At 41.1% G+C, this 19,604-nt stretch overlaps 1 long non-coding RNA gene across 1 annotated transcript; it reads left to right on the top strand.

Moving 5' to 3' along the window:
* LOC121100640 lies at positions 1-7,624 on the top strand. The gene is made up of 3 exons (XR_005832356.1): positions 1-362; positions 4,324-4,523; positions 6,134-7,624. It is a non-coding gene; the product is annotated as an uncharacterized LOC121100640 (long non-coding RNA).
* Positions 7,625-19,604: the final 11,980 nt, after the last annotated feature.

Genomic DNA, 19,604 nt, shown 5'->3' with positions numbered 1-19,604 from the left:
CTCTGCTGAAATCATTCCTCCTGGTCTTTGTTTTATCTTAAATATCATCTTCTCAGAGAAGCTTTCTTGACCATTCCTTGAAAATAGCCTCCCAACCCCATCTCTTCCCACAGCCATTGTTACACCCGAGTACTTGTCAGTGTCTGAAATTATCTTGTCTCTTTTCCATCTCTTCCCACAGTAAAGTGAAACTCCATGAGAACTGTTGGCCTTGACCAGTATTTTATAGCTCTATCCCTGGCATATAAGAAGTTTTCAATAATTATTTTGCCAATAATGGGGTGGATGTGAATTTCTCCCAGGAATGTCTTTTAGAAGTGGACATGACACGATGACCTTGCCTCTAGCTCCAGGAATCCCAGGTACTGGGGTAGTTTGGGAAGTAAGCCATTTTGGGAAACTGGCTTTCTTCTAATTTACACCCTGAACAAACGCTTGGCAGGTTGGGTTTTGTTGTAGGGGAAAAGACAGAAGGTGGTGGGAGAAAACCTGAAAGGTAATTTTAAATGTCCTTTTTTATTGGGACTCCTTAATACCAGTAAATAGCTCCAACACAGTATCATCTGAAGAATGTCTTCTCAGGGCAGAAGACTTCTCCTACATACATTCACCCTCCTAACCCAGAACCAGCTGCTTAGTGACATTGCATGGTCTTCTTGGGGGAAATTACCCAAAGTTGAAAGCTGGTATCTAGTATTGATAGGAGTATTTCAGGTGACTATCAGCCACCTGGTTCAAGTGCTGGATCTTCTATTGTAAGTTATGTAATATTTAATTCCCATTTTCCTATTTGGGAAAAGGAAGAAGTTGGTCTAAAGTAACTTTCCAATCTCTTTCTGCATTAACAAGAATTTTATGGTTCAAACTGCCATCCACGGTTAGTTCTGAAAAACCATCTGTGAGTAAGCCACACCACCTACTGGGCATCTCTTAAATTACAAATGAAGATTTCCAGGAGGTATTGAAACTTAGGAGCTTATGAGAGATCTCACTGGGAACTTGCAGACCCCCTTTTATACTGACCACGTGCATATGCTGACTCATTCCCTCCTTTCCGAATGCTGCAAGCATTCTCCCATCAATTGGATATTTATTTGCTCCATTCCTGTGAACTCGACAAGCAACGTTCACAAATCTTACCTAGTAGTTCTTACTCTAACCTCTCTTTTGTCTTGCAACTTTCTCTAGGGGTTGACACAGGTATGGTGTGGGGACAAGTGAAATGTGCAGCCAGCAAAGGCTGATATCTGGAGTAGAAGCAGATTGGCTGGGTAAGGTCCAGCTTGGAGTTGTGAACCTGGGAAATGGGTCAGGGACTGTGGTTTCCGGGTAGTTGGCAGGCAGGCAGCCTTTTTAGCCAAGCAGACCCGAGTTTGAATCTGTACTCATTTAGAAGCCATGTGACCACAGGCAGTTTACTTAGAATAGGGTAAAATGAGTCAAGGCGATTGCATCTAGTATTTGAAACTACATGTAAGATCCTGTAACTATTGGTTTATAAATGTTACTTAATTTAGTCCGCATAAGAGCCTTATCAGGTAGACATCATGCCCCATGAAATGCTGGTGGCCCACGGCTTTTCTCATCCTACACTCTTTTCCTGGTTAATTTGGGCATGATTATAATTCCTACAACCACATGATAGCAGACACCTGATTGCAGTGAGTTAGGAAAGAAAGTAAAAGACGCTATTAGATAACTCTTTCTAAGAGTTTGCCTTAAAAAGGGGAGAAGAGAGAAAGTTACAAGAAATATGCATTCAAGGGCATTTTCCCTCAGGATGGCAGAGACAAATATGCCTTTAGATGTGGAAAAAGTAAGATCAAAGCTGTAGGCAGACAAGGCCAGCCATAGCAAGGGAGGTCTGCCCTCCCAGTAAGAGGCTTGTATCTAGCAGGAAATCACTTCAGAGCAGCATTTGACTCCACTGATCACTCCTACCTTTTTGAAACACCTTCCTCTCTGGCCTTTGGGAACCAAGACTTCTCTTGTCTCATTGTCTGCTCCTGATCAACCTCTAATGCTGGACCCTCGCTCCTGTACCAGACTTCTGACTGGCTCTGTCCTCAAACCCATGGCTTTGACCTAGGCCCTCTTCTCTTGTGATCTCCATTCTTCCTAGTTTATCTCATGGCTATGGTGCCAACTCTCTATGCAAATGATTAACACGACTGAATCTCTTGCCAGACTTCTCCCTAGACCTCCAACATCCTGTCTCCTCATATAGTCACCTGGGCATCTACAGCCATGGAAATATTCTGGTAACGAGCAAAACCAGAAGGTTCCATCAGACATCCCTTATATTGCTCCCTTCTGCCCACTCGAACCAATTCTGTGAGCCTGATTTTCTGCTGCCTTTTGGATCAATTCTAGGGCAAATACTAAGAGTTCCTGGTAACTCTTAGTTTACTAAAAGTCATAATAAAAATTGTTCTCAACCTGGAGGCTGTAGAGCTAGCCTGACCTTCAAAGCCCAAACTCTATTCTACTTCACCTTGTCTCCATTTAGTTCCTTTCATAAAAGGCAATAAAAGATACACAGGTCTCATTTACAAAGAGATTCAAGACACATAACAAAAACAATTAATCTTACTTCATGCTCCAAATTTTACTCTTTGTTCAAAATGAAGTCTCCCACACTATTGTGTGTTATTCAGTCTCTTGGGCTTCTCCTCCAACATAGCAAAGTAAATACGCTGTGACGATCAGAACTCCTGAAATAGCGACAAGTATTTAAAGCATAACATTGTAAAGCCCAGTGTGTGAAGTGTCTCCCAGTCCCCACTACGCCCCCCCACACCCACATTTGGGTTCTTGCATACATAGATTCATAGAACAGACAAAAGCTGGCTTGTTCTGCTACAATATACAGAGAATGCCTTCTTTTGTTTTTAACCTGGTTGAACACTCAGTCTTATCCTTCACAAAGTTCAATTTCTCCTCTGGTACTTATGGGCTAGATATACCCGACTTTCAGGATAGATGGCTTATAAGGTAAACATATCCATTGGTTATTCCTCTATCTGTATCTTCAACTTCTTTCTCTCTGTTTGACTCTACCCTCAGCAGTGTTCACACTTTGGTATCTTATACCAGAAAAACAATAACAAAACAAGTTTTCCCTCATACTTCCTTTTGACTCTATTGCTGAGAAAAATAGAAAATTGAAGTGTATATATAAATGCCTCTTCAAATACCTCAGAAAGGTTATAAGACAGTGAAGTATAATGGGGCTACAACCCAGTAGGGGACGAGCCCAACACTGGTGTCACTTCATCTGAAAACGCTGAGAAGCTAAAAAAGAGCTTTTAAGGACTTAATGGAGTTTAGACTCCATCAAGGAGGTGGTCCTGATAAATCAGGCTCTGAGTTAGAACCCCAAAGAGTGACCCTAGGAGTTAGGATGAATGGCAAAAAGGCCAACCCCCACAAGGACTAAATTTGCCTTAAAATTATTTTCGTGCTGATTAGACTAAGATGATCTGAGACTAGTGCCATTATCATTCTAACAGAAACAAAAATGAAGAAATGGCAGATGACAGAAACCTATAGGGGATCCTGCCAAAGGATGAAATTTAGCATGACTTGTGATTACTATATTCAAGGATAAAAGACAAGTTTTAGCATTTCAGCTTATGCAGGAAACTATATAAAGCTCATCAAATGGAAACCGGGAAATGAAAACACAAGTATTAAAATTATGAACTTTTGGGGGGTTAGTTTGCTATTAAACTAGACAGTTGGAAGTATGTCAGAAGAATTTAAGCAGAATAATGCACAAAGAGACAAGGAGAGTGTTCTTTTGGCTTTCTACGGAGAAGTTAAGGAAAATGTTGCCAGGTTAAATGCTTGAAGATGCAGGGACAGATGAATGCCAATAGAACAAGGTAGATATGTAGATAAGTATAAAAGAATATTGATTGTATTAAAGAGTATTAATAATGTCTTAGAGTATTTGCAATCTGTGTAGAATTAAACTACATGGTAACACAAACATACTACTTAGGGCATGGCTAAATTACATGCTGTGATGCCCATAAAAGAGTATAAGTACAAATTTATATTCAATGCTAATAAGTTTAAACACATGCTGCAATATTTTTGATAATCACGGAAAGAATAGTTAAAGACTTAGCTACCAGCTTAAGTGGAATTGTAAAACCAATTAATTAATTGAAAGGAGGCAAGAAAGGTATGGAAAAGAAACAGAATAGACAAAAGGAAAGTAAAAATAACGATAGTGGACATAAACCCAATTATATAAGTAATTAAATTAACTATAAATGAACTACATACTCTTCAGTTACCACACTACTTCTCCAGTCTCTTTTAGAGGCAAGCTTTTCAAAAGACTGGTCTGCAAATGCTGTCTACACTTTTCCAATTCACACGAATGAATTGCTTCACTCTGTATGAGAGATTTCTCTTACCAAAATTTCCAACGACTTGCATCATGCCAAACGCAACGGATACCTCCTAATACTCATCACAGCATGGCCCTGCAGCAACACTGGGAGACACTGGTAAGCTTCCTTTTTGAAACTTTTTCAAAAATCTTGGTTCCCTGACACACATTTGGTTTGTGTTTCTCTGGCCACCCCTCTCAAGCACCCTTCCTTTTTCCTTCTACTCTGTCCACCCTTGGGGTTTAAATTGAGGGCTCTCTTTTCATCTCACTTTATATTCTCTTCTTGAACAATCTCATCAATGTCTGTGGCCTAAAATACCATATATACGCCATACTATAACCTACGTAGTACATACAATACTATAAATTCTCTCTCTATACACCATAGTGGTTCAAATTGAACTACTGATCTCACCTTACCCTGTACCCTTGTCACCTATTCCCTCTTCAGTAAATGATACCCTAGCCAACCAGTTACTTTTGCTAAAACTTCGAAGTCATCCTTGAATGTCCCTTATATCCACTTTCTCTGCCACATTTAATTCATTGCCAAATCCTGTTGATTTTGGCTTAATTTTTTTTAAAGATTTGATTAATTTATTTGACAGAGAGAGAGAGAGAGACAGCCAGCGAGAGAGGGAACACAAGCAGGGGGAGTGGGAGAGGAAGAAGCAGGCTCCCAGCAGAGCAGGGAGCCCGATGCGGGACTCGATCCCAGGACTCTGGGATCACGCCCTGAGCCGTAGGCAGATGCTTAACAACTGAGCCACCCAGGCGCCCCTGATTTTGGCTTTTAAATATATCTAGAGATCTGTCCGCTCAGCTTTATTATTCCCACCCTGGTCAAAACCATTATCTCTTCTTGCTTAGACAATGGCCCTAACTACCTGGTATTTCTATTTGACTCTTGTCCTCTTCCAATTTATTCTCCACATAACAGTCAGAATAATCTTTTGGAAATTCCTTTGCCTAAGATATTTTGATGGCTTTCTATTGTAGTTAGGAGAATATCCCAATATCCCTATCACTGACTCTGGGCCCCACATCACCAGCCTCCTACCTGACTTTTTAACCTGACCTGCTGCCTTCCCCACCGTCCTCCTTGCACTCTGGTTTAGCTGCAAGGGGCTTTCTCCGAGATCTTCAAACTTGCTAAGCTTTTTCCCAGCTCAGGGACCTCACACATGTTTTTTCCGCCTGGAGAATGCTCATCCCAACTTTCTGTCTGGCTAACTTTTATTCAACCCTCAGGCCTCTGCTAAAATGTTACATCCTCAAGAAGGAATTCATTACATATTCCCCATTTTCTTAATTTATACTAGGCCCTTCATTTTGCTTTTGTTCCAGTTGTGAACTTACTGATTCTCAGCTCCAAATTTACTGCTCCGTATACGCACCACAATGATGGATGGAATACCTTTCCATATTTCTCTTTTACAGTAAACGCGGTGCTCAGCTTTTTCAGTAGAGGGCGCTAGAGGTACATTGCAGGAGGAAGCGTGCTCCTGGTCTCTCCAAGGGCTCAGGCTGGGTCTGCGGTGTGGGTTTGTGGACACCTGGGGGTTTTCTGTCCCAACGTGCTGTCCCTGAAGACCTTGCGGCCCCAGTGTGGCCTAGTGATCACCTTCCTGTAACCCCTTCCAGGTGGACATCCTTTCTATGCTCCAGGTCTCCTGTCCACCCTGGCGCCCTGATTCCCTGTGTTCACTTCTCCTCCCCTCCTAGATTTGTCTGCCGCAGCCCTCCCCATCCCACCACCCTCCAGACAGTCTTCCCCACAAGGACATCTTGTGCTCCAGGCCTCCTGTCACATGGGCATCCCCACTTCTGTCACATGCCCATGCCCAGGCTACCAGCTTCTGCTCACCTGCCCCATCTGTGATCCAGAGGGCTGCTTCCTGTCTGCCCTGTGACTGCACACTCAGTCTGGCCCAGCAAACCAGTGAGCTGCCCTGCCAGCCAGTGGATTCAACTACATTTCTCCAGGAGATCCAAACCCCCAGCCTTGGAGAGTTTGTCCTTGCTTGACTACTCCCCCTTGGTACCATACAGTTTGTTTATTTGTTTGTTTGTTTGTTTGTTTTATAGCCTACAGTTATTCTTGTATCATAGTTTCATAATTCTTTATATCAAACTTCACTTGTTGAAATCACTGTGTTATTGTATCTCTTGGTTGGATCCACACTGCTACTGTTCTCCTCTCTCACCCTGTTATTTTACTTGTACTCACAATTGCAAATTTATTTGTGAATATATTCCTTAACATCAGTCTTCTCTATGTAACCGTAAGCACAAACAGGGCAGGTACCATGTCTTTCTTGTATGTGTTTCCAGAGTTTAGCATAATGCCTGGCTCATAAAAGCACTCGATAAATATTTATTGCTTGAGTGAACACTGTATGGCTGAGTTCATTTTCTGCTAATTTATTCTGTTATGTTCTTATTGTGCCCCTTTAACTCTTCTCCATCATTGCTATCTCTTCTAAAGATCAGGCATAATATATTCTGGAATTTGCAGCTCCACAGGGATCGGATTTTGGTCCTTTATAAACAAAATAAAGTCTTATCTTTGTATTCTACCACCTCCACGTTTAAACCTACTTGTGGCATTGATGGTCTGTGCCCAAACTTATATAAGATCCACATTTCTTCCCCAAAGAGGACTAGAAGCAGTTAAAAAAAAAAAAAACTATTATAACTTTAACCACGATACCGCCACACTTCTAGTTTTCCACATAAATTCTACCCCAGGATTCATATACTCGAATCCTTACAGGGCCTACTGGGTAATTTAAATGACTGGGCTCAGTGCAAGGAAATGAGGAGTAGTAGGGATTATGGCAAATTGGACAGCACATGCTTCACCTGAATGCATTTAATTAAAAAATTTATAAAAACATCGTGCAAGCCAAACATAACATCTGCAGGCGGCACCCGTCCCGAGACTGCCACCTGGCAAATCCAGACCTGAAGGCCTGGATCCAGGAACCGTTCTGAGTCTTAAGAACCAGGAACCTTAAAATATGGGGTGCTTGACATAGGTTGCCTTATGTTATTTGTTTTGCTGAGGAAGGCCATCAAAGAAAAGCAAGCATTGCCTTGTCACTGTTTCACAAGAGGAAACAAAAATTATCACCGAAAGGTAGAAAGGACACATTCTCAGGATAAAGAACTATCTACCCCATACAAGAAAAACCGGTAGCTTGCAGTATTGCTTTTATTTTTGCCTTCTGACTCTAGACAGGAACACACTTTGCCATGGGACTTACCCAGGTTACAAATCAGTTTCGTGAGAATTTTCCTTGAAAAAGCATAAAAAAGAACATACAGTTTCCAAGACCCCCCTTAGGGGGATACGGGAGAAGGAGACAGGTTTTTGCATATACTTTGGAAAGCTCTTCAGGGGTTTCTGAAGCAATACCCAGGTTGGCAACTTCTGGTCTGTTTCACTTTAACAGTCCGAATAGAGAGGACAAGGCTGGACCATCATTTCTCATCCTGATTACAAAGAATCCTATTTTCCTGCACTGGAGGGAGACAAAGTTTTTTCAAAGTGGCAACGGCTCACATTCCCACAAAAGGCAGACACCCCTTCCTGTGTGTCACAAACAAGTGACTCACAGTTTAGGAAAAGGGATTCTTCGTGATGATTCGATATGCAAAATTATTCCTCATTTTTAAAAAGGTATTGATTTCTTTATTGATACATTCCTTTCGTTGATCCTAAAAGGAATTACAGTTTTAAATATATATATATATATATATATATATTTATATATACAGTTTTAAATATATATATATATATATATATATATATTTATTTATATATAAAGGAAAAAGAAGAAGCAGCTTGACATTAAGAAACTAGGGCAATGTAAAATAAAGTAAGATTGTGTCATATATGATGGAAACAAACTCAAACTCCTGTTCTTTACACTTATTAGACGTAGGTCACACATGTGGTTCAGAGTGAAGCCAATAGGGCAGAAGACAGTAGGAAGGAGTGAGCCCTTTCTTGAACCGGACAGCTCACATGCTCCTAGAGGAGGGAGTCACTCTTCAGCTCCCACCAACTGTTGCTCGGGATTTTTCAAGAAAAGTTGGAAATCAGGATTTCTGTGGGAAATCTCTAAATTTTATGGTGTCTGCATCTGATTAAACAAATTAAGCATCATATTGCATAGGACTAAGAAGACACTTCCGTGGACAGGACACGGCCCTCAGGTTGGCAGTTTGAAGCACACGCTAGAAGGACTCGAAGTGCCTTTCCCAGGTCCATGGGCCCAGGCCCCATCCCACGCTGGCTGAATGAGAAACATCTGGGAGGAGGATCAGATCTGCACATTCCCCTAAATATTCCAACCTTCACCTATAGTTAAAAATCGCTGCTTTGATGAAATCTGGGAAATGAAACAAGGTATTCCAGGCAGCTTCTCGGAGGCTTCGGAAGCCTTGCTAACATCAATCCCGTAACCTAGGGAACAGTGCTCAGGCGCTGTGGTCCAGTGAGATGTTAGCTGCAGTTTGCCTTAGCCCACTTTGATTTCTCCAGGGTACTAGGGATGCAGTGTGGTTCTTATTTTCTTGGCTTTGATAAGGAAATTTTCACAGAGGATCTGAAAATAGGAATAAACGAGATAGAAACTTACGCCAGCCTTGACTTATGCAGCAGCAGAGAAAATAGATTACAGTTCTCTGTACCTCTGAAGAAGGAAAAGTACTTTAAAAGTCACAGGAGAGAACGCTGTTTCCAGAATCCTACAACATAGTACCTTACGAGACAATACTTTGGTAATGGATAGACGGCACTTCCCAGTTTACCTTCTTATGTCTGTAATAGTGGAGGCAGCCGTCATGCTTCAGCACGAACCACCTCTTCCTCCAACCCTTCACAAACCCCGAGTGAGTCCTCTTATGTAGGTAGCCACGGCAGGTGGGCCAAGGGGTATTGGGACAGCGACTGATGTCAGATCCCACCACCAGAGTCAAGATGTCTGGACCTAGAAAAATGAATTTGGGATAGTTCAGTGGCTGAAAAAAATCTTACAATCAACTTGGTAAGATTGTTGCTTTTCAGAAGGAATGGATGAAAAGGGGGTTATCGTTTGCATACACAGAATAAATGAAATCGAATCCTACAGTTGGAATGAATGAGAGAGTTCGTTAGGGATTCGGTCCCTCCTGTCAATGAGGAAAATGAAACCTGGGGAGGTAAAGTGACTTCTTGGAGGACCCATAGCTCAGGAAGGGGTGAGCCAGATGTGGGACCCAGGATTGGGTGCAGAACACTTTGTATTCTACCATGTGGTCTTGTCAGCTCTCATCCTAGATGACTCAAGTCTGTTCGTTCTCACTGTCCATTATAATGTCAAGCTAAATCTTTAACATATTTTGATTCACATCTGAGGAAGGAAGATGGGTGATGTTTGGCTTTCCTCTCCCACTTTTATTCAAGGTAATTAGCTTCCTTGATGTGGGTTAGCTAAAGGGAGGGTCTAAACCATGCTAATATATCTAAACCGTGCCCATGTTATTTCTGATCAAAATCAACGATAAACCTTTGAATGTGGAAGTAGACAGAAATTCTAGGAAAGCTGAGGCACAAATGTTTTTATCCTTTTTTCTCACCTATCCAACTTAGAGCTGAGGGTTTGACCCTGAGCTTCCAGGTACCTGTCCTCTTTCTCAGAGTGACTTCCTTGGGGCCTGGACCTCAGAGGTGTCCGCTTTCCTATATGATCAGTACAGTGCACAGCTTGGGGGAAACTGTCCCCCTGTCCCTAATAATATGAGGTCACCGATTACCAATCGTGCTTTGATGCTGCCAGCATGGAAACAGACTTTCATCATACCTCTTGATGCCTCAAGAAAATTCTCTGAATGTCACTCAGACAGACAGCAACCCTGACATGCTTTGAAGACTGCAAATGGGGTATGACTTCATTTACAATTCCTCTGAGAGGGAGGCCACGTCCCTGGCGGGGGACATTTGGCCTTAGTAGCGCTGACTTCATCATGATGTCTGACATTTAGATTACCGGTCTGTTTAGAGCTGTCTATGGAAATGGGGGTCAGTGAGGAGACTCCTCTTACATAAATGACAAGCTCCAACCCAGGGGATCATTGCTGGCTGAGCCACATGGCCCTGAAAATAAAGATTTGTCCCAGAAAGGCTGACACAGTCTTAACTTTAGCAGCACGCAAAGCACCTTGGTAATTAAATAACTCTGTGTGTCAAGATAATTCTTCATTGCCATGTAAATACATTTTAATTTATTGAACTGCCCTTAAGCTCCTGTCAAAAACACATCCAGAAAAATTAGAAGAAATGCTCCAGATTGACCGGCAAGCCACAAATGTCTTTGTCTTTGGACTTTAGTCCCCAAAGAACTGCACTCTGGACTAATATGCATAGTGGACGCATCTGCCAATCTATTTATGTGCTGCTGCAGTGGGCTGCCCCTTGAGGTCACTTTCCTCTTGCTTACACAGACTGCATATGGGTTTCTCTGATACTGACCAGGCTAAGCTTGAGTTTCAGCTGCCCAGAAACATAACTCTGTCCACCAAAAAATTCTCTCCGGGGCAGGCATACAGATGGTCCTGCGGCAGCGTGGTGTCATCATGTTAAAGGAAAGTTCTTCACATTCAGAGTTAGGACATGATCCTGAAACACGGGGAGCTGCTGAGTTCCAAACAGCTGCTGATGTTGTGAGGGGGGTGTTGCATCCTTTGCAGGTCCTATCAGGGGCCAGGAGGACCTGTGTCTGATAGAATTTCGATTTTTTATATTCTCTCCAAATTAGATTATTTATATAGTCATTGTAGTGTGTGTGTGTATTAAAAGAAATAATTATAAAGTATAAACAATTAAACCCTCCTGTTTTGTTATTATTTATCTATTAATTTACTGGGAGCTAAAAATACGGAAATGTCCTAGTTCAGCGCTTCTCAAGCTAAACGTAGATGCAAATCACCTGGTGCATTTGTCAGTTTGCTCCGTTCAGTCGGTCTGGGATGGGCCCTGAGATCCCCTATTTGCAGCAAGTTCTCACTTGATGTCGGACCACAGCTTCCATGGCCAGGAGCCGGGCATCCCTCAGTTGCCAAGAGGCTCTGGGCACGAGCATTGTCTGTCACCAACCACTATGCCACTTCCTTTCCTTGCCGAGGATTTCGTTTGCCCTGTATGCTTTCCCTTTCAACCGCAATATTTTGCAACAACAACATTATGAGCTTTCCCCCCACTTAAATCTTTCTCTAAGTATCTCCCCACCCTGGAGAAAGGAAACTCATAGCCATTGCCTTCCTCTCCTGGACAGCCCAGAAATCTTGCTTGCTTTTTGGGACAAGAGAAGACAAACGGCCTGAAGTGAGAACTATTTGTTTCCTGAGATGAACGAGGTTGAAAATCCATGTCTTTCGCAAATGCAGTTCTTTGGTGATGATGTGCTTTAAAAGACAAGCTCTCCAGCACACTCTTCTTCCCCTAGCACTTTGGCCTAGAGTTTTGGAAGTAAGGAGTTGTGGGTGAGGTTATTTACAGCTACGGGAGAGAGAGAAATGATTTCTTTTTCTAATTCACACTTTCTCCTTGGATCACTGTCTTCTTATTATGCCACCAATCTTACACCGTGTCGGAGTCGCACCTCTGTCGTCAGACGAACGCCGCCACCCCCACAGGCGCGGAAGAGGAATGTGCAAGACGTGTGCCTTCCCGGGGGCTGCGTGGTGGGCGGCAGCGCGTTCAGCTGCCCGGGGCCCACGCTCTGTACTCGGTTGAGAAGAGGCTCTTGGAGAAACAAAGGAGCCCAACGGGCCCAGAGGACTTCTGGGTTGATTAAGCTTCATTGTTTTCCTTTTCGCGTTTCTCCTTGATGATTAAATCTTCTGTTTTGGCCCGCAAGTAACTAGCCCTACAAAAGCCCAAACCAGAACGATGAGGGACTTAACGATACAAAGATTCACGTGGAGCTACTCTTACTCCCGTTGTGATCCCGACCACTTGGTTAAAGCTGTTTTAGTTTTCCCCTCGGCAAATGGAGGTAATTTGTACAGGGGTGTGGGATACGTATTTTTGAAGAGGATTATTATTTGATTAATTTTATATTATATTATTCTAGATTCTACAATGTAGCATATATTAATATATTATTTGATATTATTATTGAATAGGACTATTATTTCAGTAGAATTCTTGAAAACCTGATCTTACAACATAGGGTAGATCCCCTTTCTGATGTTTAGAAAGAAAGATTTCAGATTTAATGTTTTAAGGAAAGTGATTGGATGTTTAGATAGCTAAATCAGCGAAGTAGCAACCTGTAACATAATAAGATTTTACCGAAGTTTAAAATATGTAGAAATGAAACTGTACAGAAATATATAGCAGTAAAAAAAAGACAATGAAGCTTTTAAGAAGTTTATGCAAACAGGTACAAGAGACAAGTGGAAACATTCAGATTTTTAAACAAGCTCGTGTTCACTTCCTGGATATTGCATAAATGTATTTTTCAAGACTTCTGTGTGGTACACGAATTTAACAAAAGGCTTTATTTGTTGGGTCATGATTATTGCTTTCTACAAGTTGGTGACTTTTCTGTCCTAAAGAGAACCCCCAAGAGCTTGTTTCAAATTCTACACATTCCAGAAACACCCTGGGCAATTTACAGGTGTGCTAAAATTGAATGTGTAAAGCACTCATTAAATTATTCCCATTATTTCTTTCCCTTTCTCTAACTCTTTTTGTAAGTTTCATGGTCATGTATATTCCTCTCACAGCCCCGCTGCCTCTCAGCAATCTTGTTTTGTTTTTTGTTTTTTGCTTTCCTTCACCATTCCTGCCTCTAAATTGTAGAATGTGCATGGAGCTAAAACTGTGAGTGGGTGGGTGCCATGTAGGAGGCCTTCGTCTGCTGCTCTTGCACTTGGGTGCAGACTGCTGAGCCCATCCGAACGCTCAGGTCGTTGCACGCAATCGTCTTTGGAGTGCAAACCCCCTTTGTTTTGTTTCACTTTACTTTCAGCCTCTATTCCTAATTCTCCTCACACATTCTGCTCTCCACAATAGGCACTCTCAGAACATGTTTGATATAGGACTGTGGATACACTCTTTTGTGTACGTCTTTCTATTTCACATAAATGGTATTATGCTAAGATCTCATTCTATTTCTGTCTCTGTCTCTCTTTTTTTTTTTTAACTCTAAACCATGTTTTTTTAGGATCTACCCATGTTGCTGGCTAAACGTACATCTTGTGTATATTGTTTCCAAGTGAGGCATAGAAGTGCGGCGTATGCATCCGTTGTTGGTTCATTTATCCATTGCCCCAGTGATGGTCACTCAGACCGCCTCTAACTATTCTCTATCACACAACACTGCAGTGAACGTCCTCACGTATGCCCTCTCAGCAGTTTCTTTGGGCTTATATCCACAGAAAAGCAATTGCGAGGACAAAGGATTTATAGGTGCCTCACTAGATGTTGCCAGACTGCTCTCTGAGATGCCAATAATACAGCAAGAGTACACGAGGATTCGCATTTCCTCATAGTCTTACCAAAGCTGGCTCTAATCTGATTTCTGTTTTTCCCTCCAGTCTGGTGGCTCTAAAGTGACATCTTGTTCATTGAGTTTCTCTGATCACTAACAAAGTTATTTTCCTAGTTTCCTTTATTGACATTATGCTTTTAACTTAAAAATGGAGGGCTTTAATACATCTGAGGTCCGCCTTTGTATATGGTATAAAATATAAAGCATAATGCAGGAAGGTATGAAGCCATCCAATCTATGGTTCTCTATAAAAATGAGGTAGTAAAAATTTTGTCCTCTCCTCACTGTGCTGCTGCTTTTATCATACATCAAGTTTTAATAAATATTCGAGTGTGTTTCTGAGCTTTCTAATCCATTCCATTCCACTGGTCTATTTCTGTGAGTGCCACCCTTCTTATTACTTATTATTATGGTTTTGCAATATACCTTAATATCTGGTATGAAAAGTTCCTTTCTTATTGCTAGTCCTACTCATAAATGATCTAGCTATTTGTAGACGTTTATCCTTCTGCATATATCTGAGGATAAGTTTGACAAGCTACTCAAACATTTTTAATAAAATTTTATTGAAAATTTATTGAGTATTTGGATTAATTTTGGGGGAATTAAGATCATTACAAAGTTTTTCCACCCATAAAGATACTATATATCTCCAGTTATTTAAGTCTCCTTTTATGTACTTTGGTTGAGCTGTAAATAGTTTTTTCATGAAGCTCTTGTGTGTTCTTGGTTTGATTAATTCCTTCCTACCTGGTAGTTTTGCTGCTATTATTAATATTAATTTCCTTTTATTTTCTTTTTGGTTATTACTGGTGTAGAAGAATACTACTGATTTTTATAAGGAGACCTTGGTTTGGTCAATCTTTCTCTAATTAGTTCTAAGCATTGGTGTATTGATTTTGTTACAATCATATAATCTGCAAATAATAACAGCTTTATCTCTTTCCTTCCAAGACCATTTACCTTTCTTTCTTTCTTTGTGTTATTGAATAAGTCAGGACCTTACATATCATGGTAAACAGAAGTTGTTAAAACTGGCATTATTCTTCTCAATCTCAAAAGAAATATGTTTGAAGTTTCTCTTTTAAATCTTTTGTTGTTGTGTATATACTTTTACATACTTTTTTCATGGTTAGGTTTTTGGTAGATAACCTTTATCAAGTTATGAAAAGAAACTTCTAATCCTCCTATTTAGGGAATTTAAAATATATATACTTGTGTTGAACTTTATTACATGATTTTTTTTGCTCTATTGAGATAGTCATGTAATTTTTTCCCTTGGTCCATTCATATGATGAACAGTACTAAAATATTTTCTTAGAAAACCATTCTTATTGTTAGAGATAAACCCCACTTCATTATGATGTGTTATATGTAATTTTAATAAACAGTTTGACTAAGGTAGCCACTATTTTTTTTAGGTTTTGTGCATCTATACACTCATAAGTAAAAGGGACATATTCTTTTATTTTTCATACTATACCTATCTTGCTCTGGAATTAAGATTATAGTAGCCTCATAAAATGAAATGAGAAGCAGTCACTCTTCTTATTTTCTGGAAAAAGTCTGTGGAATAGGGATTATTTGTTCTTTGAAAGTTGGATAAGTTTCATCTGTAAAAGTGACTGGTATCTTGCACTTATGAAGGGAGGATGAAGTGGGGGTGGAAATGGGAGAAAAGTGAGGTGGTTTCTTTCTTTATAAATACCTTTATTGTGGTCTATACAAAATTTCTATTCATTCTTGCACTAATTTTGGCACTTAAAATACTTTTGGAAAATGTTCTTATTCATCTACTTCTCACATTTATTGTTAAATAGTTGTCCAAAGTAATATTTTATTATTTAAAAACTTTCGCTTTTTTTTCTATTCTCTATTTTATTTGCATCTTTTTTATTTTTATTATTTCTCAATTAAAAGCTGTGTTGCAATTAATTAGTCTTAGAGATTAAGCCTGAGTGAGAAGTGCTCAACTCCCTAATCCAGCTGGGTTCAAGGGCCACCTAGATGTTTCTCCCTGACTACGCAGAACAGGTGCTGCCATTTGTCTGGCTATCGGTGGGGTGGTTTGGTCTTGGCTGCCCAGCGCCAAGCCGGGGAAAAAAGCCCTAAGAAGCTGTCTCTCAGCCGCTCCCTGCATGAGGTGCTGGGCTGTCTTCTGCTATCGGCTGCACTTCCCATCTTCCCGAACTTACACAGGTAGGAAATGAACTAGTTTCCCTAAAAGTCTCTTACTGTCCTTACTGTAGCGTCTCAGATCTACAACTCACTTTTCTGCTTCGGAGGCATCTCCACTGTTGTGTTTGAGAAGGTTTGGCAAAGATACAAGGAGGTTCCCTGAGGGCCAGGGTCTTCTTGGGGTAGGGAGGCCAAGCTGGCAGGCAAGGCGTGGTAGAACCGAGATTATAACCGCAGATAAAGCCATCCTACAGATAACCGCCAGGGTAACACAAGCTAGGGTGTTGAGTTTAGCTCTTCTCCAGTAACAATATTAGTTCATCATCTCTTGGAAATCAAAAAATCCTGTAAGTTTTAGAGATGTTTTCTGCCTTCCATTAACTGATAGAGTGAGGCTGAATGGTTCAATATTACCAAGAACATTAAGCTTCTTGGGGAAAAATAAAAGAAGACCTAAGAGTGGAAAGATTACTAAAATCAGGTTTTATTTAACTTAAAAAAATTGGAAAAATAAGTATTTGTGAGAAAGAACCTAGGAACAGCCAAATCCAAAAGTAAGGGGTAAAATCCCCTTATTATAAGGGATACCACCAATTTGTTAGTATAACTGTTACATAATATCTCGATTTCTTATGTCTGCTGCACGTAGGATAAATATTTGTGTAGGACTTACAAGGAGTTGCTGCACGTGCTCACTGATAGCGTCCTTGGATTTCTGATGTACCCAGGGCATGACAAGTCCTACAGAGCAGCCAAGTAGTCGGCTAAATTCTACATCGAAAAGAACCAGAATAGCTTCTCAGAATACAAGATTTGTTAGTGATTTTCTTGTCCTGGTCCACTAAAGAAGTCTCTTTCTGTTGCGAACCCTCAAGCATGATGGCATCATGAGAAAGGACAAGCAGTACTTATACTTATGGCACATGTGGCCTATACCGAATGCACACATTTTTATACCTCAGCGCCTGAGAACACATTTCAGGAGCACGGAGCTATGTATGCAGCCCTTGGGAGGCCAAGAATAGGACACCTTGCCAAATAATCCCTGGATGGAACCCAGCATTTACCAGTTGCATATTTTTAGGTCTGTGGGGAGATAAGGATTTGTAACATGGTGTCCAAGAAAGTAACTTGTGTTGCAGAGAGGAAGATGCGAGTGGATACAGGGTAGGCATGGGCACGTATAACTACTGTTCTCTTGGTGGTTCCATGTGTGTCAGAATTGCTTTAAAGGCAGGCCTTAAGTGGCCCTAGGAGAATCTGTAGAAGCTTAGATTTGTGATTTCTTTCTTTCTTCCTCTCTCTTTTTTTAACATTAATACCCCGAGGCTCTTTACTCTAAAAACTGATGGAAAGAAAGAAAAGAAAAGAAAAAAAGAGAGGAGGGAACAAAGAGGCAAGGGAGGGAGAGGAGACAGGAGGAAGGAAGGAAGAGAAACGGTAAATAATTCTCCTAGTGAGAATATCATTACAATGACAGTTTTTCATGGCAAGGAGTTTAAGGACACGTGTTTGTAATCAATAGAGCACATTTTGCGGCCATTTCCTTGTCTCACTTGTGTTGCTGGCCATCGATACAGAAGGAACGTGGGGACAGAAACATGATTTAATTCCTATAAAATACCAGGTTGATGACAAGGTATTAAAGGCAGCCTCCGGGAGAGGTGCCTTTGCACCCCCTGTGCTGCACGGTCGACTCCCCCGGCATACCAAAGCTCTGTGTGGCTTCAGGGTAGCTCTGAGCTCCGTGGCCGGCCCACCTACCTCTCCTTGCAAGGTGCACGGCCTCTGCGTGCTCCACGCTGGTGACCTCTGTGCCGTTGACAGCCAGCACCACGTCTCCAATCTGGAGCCCGGCTTCCTCAGCGGCGCTGTCTGTAAGTGGACGGACAACAAGGGTCTCATTGAGGAGGGGTCCCAAATTGAGTGCCCTGCTGTTTGTCCTCTTTTTAAAAGGCTCTTTCTCTGAAAGGCCTTTCTTTCCAACTTTAGACAATTGCCTCTGTCATTAATAAGAAGGAAAATGCTATCCTCGCAGCCTCCCTTTCATTTCCTGGACGCAGTTTCTTTGCACATTCAGCCAGGCGTCTGCATGGCCTCTTTGCAATATAATAGCCAGGCTGCTCAGAAACTCAATCTATTCATCCACCAGAAGGTTGAACGGCTAGTTCTCATTCCTTCGTTGCTGCTAGGTCTCTTTGTAACCCTGAGAAAATCACTTAACCTCAATATCTTCATCCGTAAAAAGGGGGGTGGGGGCAGTGCTTCTCTGCAGGATTGTTGAGGGAACAAGTAATTGAAATACTTATGAAGTTGTGGCAAAAACAGATCTTGGAGTAGTTGGGAAAAAAAAAAAAAAGAAATAAAGAGCTGCTTTTACTTTGATTGTAGAGGCTCCTTTCTGAGCCACCTCAGAAAGGAAACCAAAAATAGTCTAAGCCTTAGGATTTAGGCTTCGGAAGGTGGGGAGGACCTCTCCTGAGGCTGTTTATTTTATCTCCTGGTTTTCTAGCATCTGCGTTTACTGTAACATACCTAATATTTCTAAGGGTAAGAAAGGGCGTAATAAGCCATTTCAAGGTTAATTCATTTTAAGTAAGCTCTCCCATATATTGGACAAAGATTCTTTCTGTAGCAGTTTAAATCCTCTTTTTTTTCTTTTTAACATTAGCTTTAGCCTATTTCCTTTTTTATGGTCTTTAATGACTCTTGTTTAAATTTTTTTTAAGTTTTTAACTTAAAGTCCAGTATAGTTAACATATCATGTTATTTTAGTTTCAGGTGTACAATGCAATGAGTCAACAATTCTGTACATTACACGGTGCTCATCACAACAAGTGCACTCCTTAATCTCCATCACCTGTTTCACCCACCCCCCCCCACCTCCACCCGCCTCCCCTCTGGTAACCATCAGTTTGTTCTCTGTAGTTCAGAGTCTGTTTCTTGGTTTGTCTGTCTGTCTCTCTCTTTTCATCCTTTGCTCATGTGTTTCTTAAATTCCATACATGAGTGAAATCATATGCTCTTTGTCTTTCTGTGACGGACTTATTTCATTTAACATTACGCTCTCTGGCTCTAACCATGTTGTTGCAAATGGCAAGATTTCATTCTTTGTTATGGCTGAGGAATATTCCATTGGACACTTGGGCTGCTTCCATATCTTGGCTGTTGTAGATAATGCTGCAATAAACATAGGGGTGCATATATCTTTTCAAATTAGCGTTTTTTTATTCTTTGGGTAAATACCCAGTAATGCGATTACTGGATCATAAGGTAGTTCTATTTTTAACTTTTTGAGGAACCTCCATACTGTTTCCACAGTGGCTGCACCAGTTTGCATTCCCACCCGCAGCACAAGAGGGTTCCTTTTTCTCCACATGCTGGTCAACACTTGTTGTTGCTTGTGGTTTTGATTTTAGCCATTCTGACAGGAGTGAAGTGATATCTCATTGTAGCTTTGATGTGCATTT

The sequence above is a fragment of the Ursus maritimus genome, unplaced genomic scaffold (genome assembly GCF_017311325.1).
Source record: "Ursus maritimus isolate PB19 unplaced genomic scaffold, ASM1731132v1 scaffold_5, whole genome shotgun sequence".
Lineage (NCBI taxonomy): Eukaryota > Metazoa > Chordata > Mammalia > Carnivora > Ursidae > Ursus > Ursus maritimus.
This window is presented reverse-complemented; position numbering and strand designations above follow the sequence as displayed.